The following is a 7,358-nucleotide window of genomic DNA, read 5'->3' as shown; positions in this document are numbered from 1 at the left end:
ATCTTCAAATCTCTAGGGCCAAGCATAAAGCCTGGCACAGTACAGACAACCCTTTGTGTGGTGACTCCAACTGCAAAGTTGTACCCACCGGTCAACTATAAAGGTACTTTCTAAAGATAAGCTCCAACGGTTAACAGGGGTGATTTCACTGGAATAAGTGCTCTGAGCCCTAGCTGGTTTGGCTCAGTGGATAGAGCGTTGGCCTGAGGACTGAAGGGTCCTAGTTTCGATTCCGGTCAAGGGCACCTGCCCGGGTTGTGGGCTCGATCCCCACTGCAGAAGGCAGCTGATCAATGATTCTCTCATCATTGATGTTTCTCTCTCTCTTTCCCTCTCCCTTCCTCCCTGAAAATCAATAAAAATATATTTTTAAAAACAGAAATAAATAAGTGCTCTGACTCCCAGGGTGACTACCTACAGGTGAAGTCTTATGTAGAAACACAGGCCTCAGTCTATCATATTTATACTCAAGCAAAGATATTTACCCAGAGCCTCTGACCTCCCAAAGCCCGGACACTCTTCAAGAGAATACTCTTGGAATTTTCAGCTTCCTCGCAGCCCTGAAAGTCGACGATCCTAACTCTTTTACAGCCTTCATTCTAGGAAATGTAAGATAAATATAATAATACGAAGTTTATGGAGAGTCCCATGAGGCCTAATGGAAGACCAATCCAGATTCCAGTGCAGTCGGCCTGGGACATTCTTCCTCTGGGAAAAGACCTCATTGTACCAGGCTGTTGACCCGCTCCTTTCATTGTGTTTGCCTCTCATATTTGCAGACTTATCAACAGTGGCTACTGATTGTCAGAGTCCAGAAAGGAAGCTTGATTAAGTAAATGTCCCCCGCAGCCTCAAACAATTGGGGGGGGGAGGCTTATTAGGTGCTTAATAATCAGAAAACTATGCCTTGATTATGGGAATCTGTTGCTTTTAGGAAGCGGTAAATGTGCCATGCAAACAAGGTAACAAATGGCTCATTACAGAGGGTCTTACCTTCAGGACCTTTTGGATACTGGTATAAAATATATTCAGTTTATATACACTTCTCTCTCCCAACTTAGTAAATAATTGGTGATGTGCCCCTCCAACAATCTGTGAATCCATGGGCAGGCACTAGGATGGCAGGATGGTAAGGTTAGAATGGCCTTTAAAAATCATCTACTCTAGCCCTAGCCGGTTTGGCTCGGTGGATAGAGCGTCGGCCTGCGGACAGAAGGGTCTCAGGTTCGATTCCGGTCAAGGGCACATGCCTGGGTTGTGGGCTAGATCCCCAGTGGCGGGGGGGCTGGGGGGGGTGTAAGAGGCAGCCAATCAATGATTCTCTCTCATCACTGATGTTTCTATCTCTCTCCCTCTTCCTTCCTCTCTGAAATCAATGAAAATATATTAAAAGATAAAATTTATAAAAATCATCTACTCTAATCCAAACCTTTCATTCTTCTGAAAGAAAAATGGGCTTAGAGGAGGAGAATCAAGTTTCCTAACCATCAGAAAACTGGTCTGGGAGGGGCTCAAAAGGGTTCTGAGACTACCAGATCAGTTGCATTTTATTACCCTATGCAGCCTCAGACAAGGTAAGACTTGCTCAAGACTACACAGTCATTCAGTGGCAGGGCTCGGCCTGGGACCCCAGCTCAGAGCCAGTGCCATTTCCCACAAGACACTCATATTCACCTTAATCTTGGTCTAAGAGCTGGGCTTCTGCAAACCAGTCCTTTTCAGACTTCAAAGTGGTGAGAAATCCCCAAGGCCGGAGAGCTCACGAGACCATAAAGCCTAGCCTGAACCAACATGCACAGATCCTATCCTTTCATTTGAGAAAAATCCTTAGTGCTTCTCATATTCCACTAAACAATGAGAACCAGGAACAACACCCAGCCAGTTCAGGGCAGCACAAAACAACAAGTAGGGTAACCGCTGTGCCCCCTGGGAACGGGCAGGTCAGGTGAATAAATCCCACTTGTTCCGGGATAAAGCAGGAAAGCAGAGGGGCAGGGGCAGCCACTGGTGGGGAACAGCAGAGAGAGAAAAGACCACATTTTCATGCTACCAACAAGAAAGACTAACAGTAATGACTAACGTTTCTCTAGATCAGTGGTTCTCAACCTTCCTAATGCCGCGACCCTTTAATACAGTTCCTCATGTTGTGGTGACCCCCAATTTCATTGTTACAAATTGAACATAATTAAAGCATAGTTATTAATCACAAAAACAGTATGTAATTATATATGTGTTTTCCAATGGTCTTAGGCGACCCCTGTGAAAGGGTCGTTCGACCCCCAAAGGGGTCGCGACCCACAGGTTGAGAACCACTGCCTAGATACTCTCCCCCGTATCCCAAAGGGTTTTCCTCCTCCCTACCTTACCAAATATTGCCCAAGGGAGTGTCTAAGGAAAAAAAGATTAGATGATTTTTTTTAAAGGAGCTTCTGCACTTCTCTGGACCTTAGATTCTTCCCTCATAAAGGGAGAGATCCAATTATTCCTCTGGCTCTGAGAGCCTGCGGCACCAAACCAGAGGGGCCTCTCATTTATCAGGTGAAGGCTCAGACAGAGGCATCTCAGAAGGTTTCATTCCTGCTGTTGTTCTCGCCGGCCCTTTAGTTTCTTAGGGAACATGTGTAAGGGGTCAAGCAGAAGAACTGGACTTCGACCCAGGTTTGAAACTTGGCTGTGTCCGTAGGCAAACCATTTAACCTCTCTGAGCCTGTCTCTTAATCTCTAAAAAGAGGGTAACAAAGAGGATTAAGAGAAAGAATGTCATCTATGTGAAAATACCTCCCACCCTTGCTGGGCACTTAGTTGGCAGCTGAATTGTGAGTAGCTTTTCTTCTGTCTTTCGTGTATATTTAGGGGGTTGGCCGGGGAAAAGGTTGAGCTGACAACACTAACCTCCAAACTCTGAAGGGAATGTTTTCAAAACAAATTCAGAAAATGTTTTTCTATGTGCCCATGTGCAAGACACAGGCTAGGGCACACACTGCGGGGGGGGGGGGGGGGCCCTTGGTGAGTACTCCTGGGGTGTGAGGGACAAAGGTATGCAGAAATCACCCATGTCAGAGAGGGAGGAACCAGGTGCTGGGGGCAGGGCAAGCTTGGTAGAGTAATAAGATACTGGGTAGAGAAACAAACAAGACAGGTGGTTCCTGTGGCTTTTGGGCGACGCGGGTTCTCCCTTCCAACCATACGTTCACTTAGCTGTGAATGAGTTGGCAATTTCTTATCTGGAGGAAGGCCTACAAAGAATCTCTATCAGAGAACGGGTTAACCAATGCATACATTCCCAGGCAGCAGTTCTCTACCCATTATCAATGATGGGGGCAGGTGGGGGAGGGAGGTGAGAAATCCCAACTACTTGAGTCCTTATTATGTGCCAGGCAGTGTCCTAAGCACCATGCAAGAGCAGCAGTTCTCTACCCATTATCAATGATGGGGGCAGGAGGGGAGGGAGGGGAGGAATCCCAACTACTTGAGTTCTTATTGTGTGCCAAGTAGTGTCCTAAGCACCATGCAAGCATGAATTAATCGAATATAAAGATCCCACGAGGTAAGGACTAGTATTGAAGAACTATTATTGTTCCCATTTTACTAAAGAGGAAACGAAAATGCTCAATTAACAAGTGTTAGAGCTGGGATGAGACCACAGGTCTGCTAACTCCTAAGTCTGTGTATCTGACTGCATTTTAGACTTTCTTTCCTGAAAAATATATCAGTAGGAGCTGCTGAAACAGAATCCCAGGATGGACGCTCAAGGTATACTTGAATAGAACCAAGCAATGGTTTCATGTTCTAGCTACTGTTGGATATAAATCAATAGGTAAAAAAAAAACACCTAATTCTTGCTACTGTATAAAGAAAGGTCAAGAGTAAGAAAAAGGACAGACTTGTAAGAGACTGCTACAGCTGCAGGTCTTCTCACTGAAATGCTAAAGCGATGCCCCACCCCTCGCTAATTTGTTCCTGAAACTTAGCTCCCTCCAGGCTGCATTGATCAAAAGCTAGCCCTTCGGTGGAAACCAACCCAGCCTCCAAAAGATGCATCAATGTGGGAAACTTAATGCAGCCCCTTGAACACGATGGGTGTCTATGCAGCTTTAAAGCCTTATAGTCTTCTTGAACCCTACCCTGACCCCTCCATCACATACCCAGAGCTATTCAAGTCACCCTGCCCTGCCCATGACATGAGGCCATTTCCTACTGGTCCGTGCCTTCTTCTCTGTTCCTATCCCTAACACCCCAGCTCAGGGCCCACTGTATCCACCTCCGGATTAGTGCCCTTCCTTACTCTTGTCCAATTCATTCTGCCTATCAATGCCAGATTGATAGTTTAAAAACAAATGCCCTAATCATGACCCTTCCTACCTCTAAACCTCTGGTCTCTACTGCAGGCGGGAAAATTCCACCAGCCTAGCATTAAAACACTCCAGTCTGGCTTCAGCCACCCTCTGAACCTCACCTTCCACTTCCTATGACTCCCCCACCTCCCCAGCCTTGCCTCTACCACATGTATCAATTCACCATCTTTTGTGAAGACCTTGAACCTTGCCCAGCTTTGACTCCTACTCCAGTTTCTTCCCCACCAGGATACTAAACGCCCCCCCCCTTTTTTTTAAAGACTTCTCAATCTTACCAGACCTGGTAGCCATCCTGGAGACCTTGCTGGTCTTCAAATATGCCAAGCGCATTCCTGGCTTAGGGCCTTTACTCATTCTTTTATTCTGTCTAAAATGTTCTTCCCCCAGATATTCAAATGGCTCAAGTCCTTGCTTCCTTTCTCTGCTCAGATGTCATTGACCAGAGAGGCCTCCCTGGCCTCCCACTGCTCCTACGCCCTTATCTTACTTTATTTCTCTTCGGAGCATTTATCCCTGACCTGTGATATTCATATAGTTCATTATTGGCCATCTCTCCCCACCAGAACATGAGGGAAGGGATTTGGTCTATTTCGTTCCCCAAGTACCTCCAGGACCTAGAAGTGCTTGCAGACAGTACGAATTCAATATATATTTGTAGAATGAATGTATGAATAGAGTTCTCCCTCACCTCTGAAATTCCATGTTATCACATACAGGCTTTATATAGCTTGTCTCCCCCCCCCACCCCCCCGAGAAAAGGGGGCCTGGGGACGAGTTCAGGGGTTTGCCAGGGATGAACTGCCCATTGCTGCCCTGGTTGCAAGCCTCGTGGGGTGGGGTCCCTTAGGGTTTAGGAGCCGATGCCTGTGGGGGAGGGGAAAGGCATGCCCCTGGGAGGGAGCGTGCGCTATACAACTTGTCGCGATTTGTCTGGGTTTTTTTCCCCTTCATTACTCTAAGAAGACAGGGAATTTCTCAAAGGCACAAATCACACATTTATTTCTACAAATATTTATTAAGGGCTCACTGTGTGCCAGACTCCACATGTCTCAAGCAGCCTGAAATATTACAACGGGGACAGGTAAGTCCTAGGTCAGTCCTGGCTCTAACGCTAGTTGAGTGAGCCTGGACAAATCCATTTTCATCCCTGGGCCCCCGTTTCTTCCTCTGTAAAATGAGGAGAGTTACACGAGCCCAAGTCTCTCCCTGGCTCTAGCATCTGTTAAAATGTCTGGGAGGTAAACCTTGTCCCGGCCCAGTGCCTTAGACATGACAGGCGCTCGGTAAATATTTGATTTCCTTGTCGCTGATTCTCCTGTTACACGGGAGTCCGAGTTGTCTTGAGACGGCTTGGCCAGAACCAGGGAAAGCTGACGCCCCGCTTCCTTCTCTGACTCCCCGCGCAACCTGGTTCTGGTATTTGTGAGAGAGAGAGGATGAAGCCCTCAATTTCAAGTTGGAAAACATGAACTCCGACCACCGCCGCTTAGCTGGCTATGGAACCGGGAGGTGGTTTCTGAGCCGTAGTCCCCTCACCCATAAAAAAAAAAGCCAGACTGGCTTTCTCTCGGCTCCTCAAAGGTACTCCCTGCCTTCCTACCTCGGGGCCTTTTTACGCTGTCCCTTCGGCCTGGAGTGTTCTTTACTGGACGAATTTCTCAGGGGGAAGCATAGCATAAACTTGCTTTTTAAAGAGAAGCATTCCCTAGCCACTCAGCCCAGGTGCATTCCTATTACCTCGTTGTTTAATTTCAGTTATGATAGCATTTATCTGCATTGTTACACCTCGATTATTTGCTGTCCATCTCTAGGACTGTCAGCACCACCAAGGCAAGGCCTGCGTCTGTGTAGTTCATCACTACGCTCCTCCGTGCTTGGCTAAGTGCTCGGCACAGAAATACCCAACAACTACTCTGACGGCAGAACGTATAGACCAGCGGTTCTCAACCTGTGGGTCGCGACCCCTTTGGGGGTCAAACGACCCTTTCACAGGGGTCGCCTAAGACCATCGGAAAGCACACATATAATTACATATTGTTTTTGTGATTAGTCACTATGCTTTAATTATGTTCAATTTGTAACAATGAAAATACATCCTGCATATCAGATATTTACATGATGATTCATAACAGTAGCAAAATTACAGTGATGAAGTAGCAACGAAATAATTTTATGGTTGGGGGTCACCACCACATGAGGAACTGTATTAAAGGGTCGCGGCATTAGGAAGGTTGAGAGCCACTGGTACAGACCAATGCACGGAGGAACAGCTTTTTCGTTCACTCAGAGGAAACCTAACCGACACTTGGACGCCAAGATCTTTCACACGTTTCTGAGAATGGAGGTGCAAGACAGGAGCCTGTGTTACACAGAGGTTAGGAAACGTCATCGGAAACCATCTGAGCCCTGGCCGGTGGAGCTCAGGACAGAGCATTGGCCTGGAGACTGAAGGGTCCCAGGTTCCATTCCAGGTAGAAGGCAAGTACCTTGGTTGCAGGCTTGATCCCCAGCCCGGGTCAGGGGTGCATGCCAGAGGCAACCAACCAATCGGTGTGTCTCTCTCATATTGACATTACTCTATCTGTCCCTCCCCCTCCCTTCCACTCTCTCTAAAAATCAATGGAAAAACATCCTCGAGTGAGGAGTAACAATAAAATAAAATATCTTAAAAAGAAAAAAAGAAAGTCACTTGAGTGGAAAAACTCTGAAATCTAAAAAAAGAAACGAAACGGACAGGGTGCATCCCCCTCCCCCATCCCTCTCTCTCTAGAAGCCCATCATCAAGAACGAGGAGAGAACCCCAGGCTCCCACGCGGAGGAAGTGACCGCCGGTGGCCTGGTCCTTGCATTCAGGAGGGAGGAAGTGACTGTCCACGGGCTGAAAGCCAGGAAGTGGGGGGCAGACATACAGGACCAGCCTCCGCCCCCCGTGCTCCCTCCTGCCGCCTCTAGAGAGCTCCTGGACGCTGACCCGGGCGGCCTGCGGGCCGGGCCACCCGCTCC

The sequence above is a fragment of the Myotis brandtii genome, unplaced genomic scaffold, assembly GCF_000412655.1.
Source record: "Myotis brandtii unplaced genomic scaffold, ASM41265v1 scaffold303, whole genome shotgun sequence".
Classification (NCBI taxonomy): domain Eukaryota; kingdom Metazoa; phylum Chordata; class Mammalia; order Chiroptera; family Vespertilionidae; genus Myotis; species Myotis brandtii.
This window is presented reverse-complemented; position numbering follows the sequence as displayed.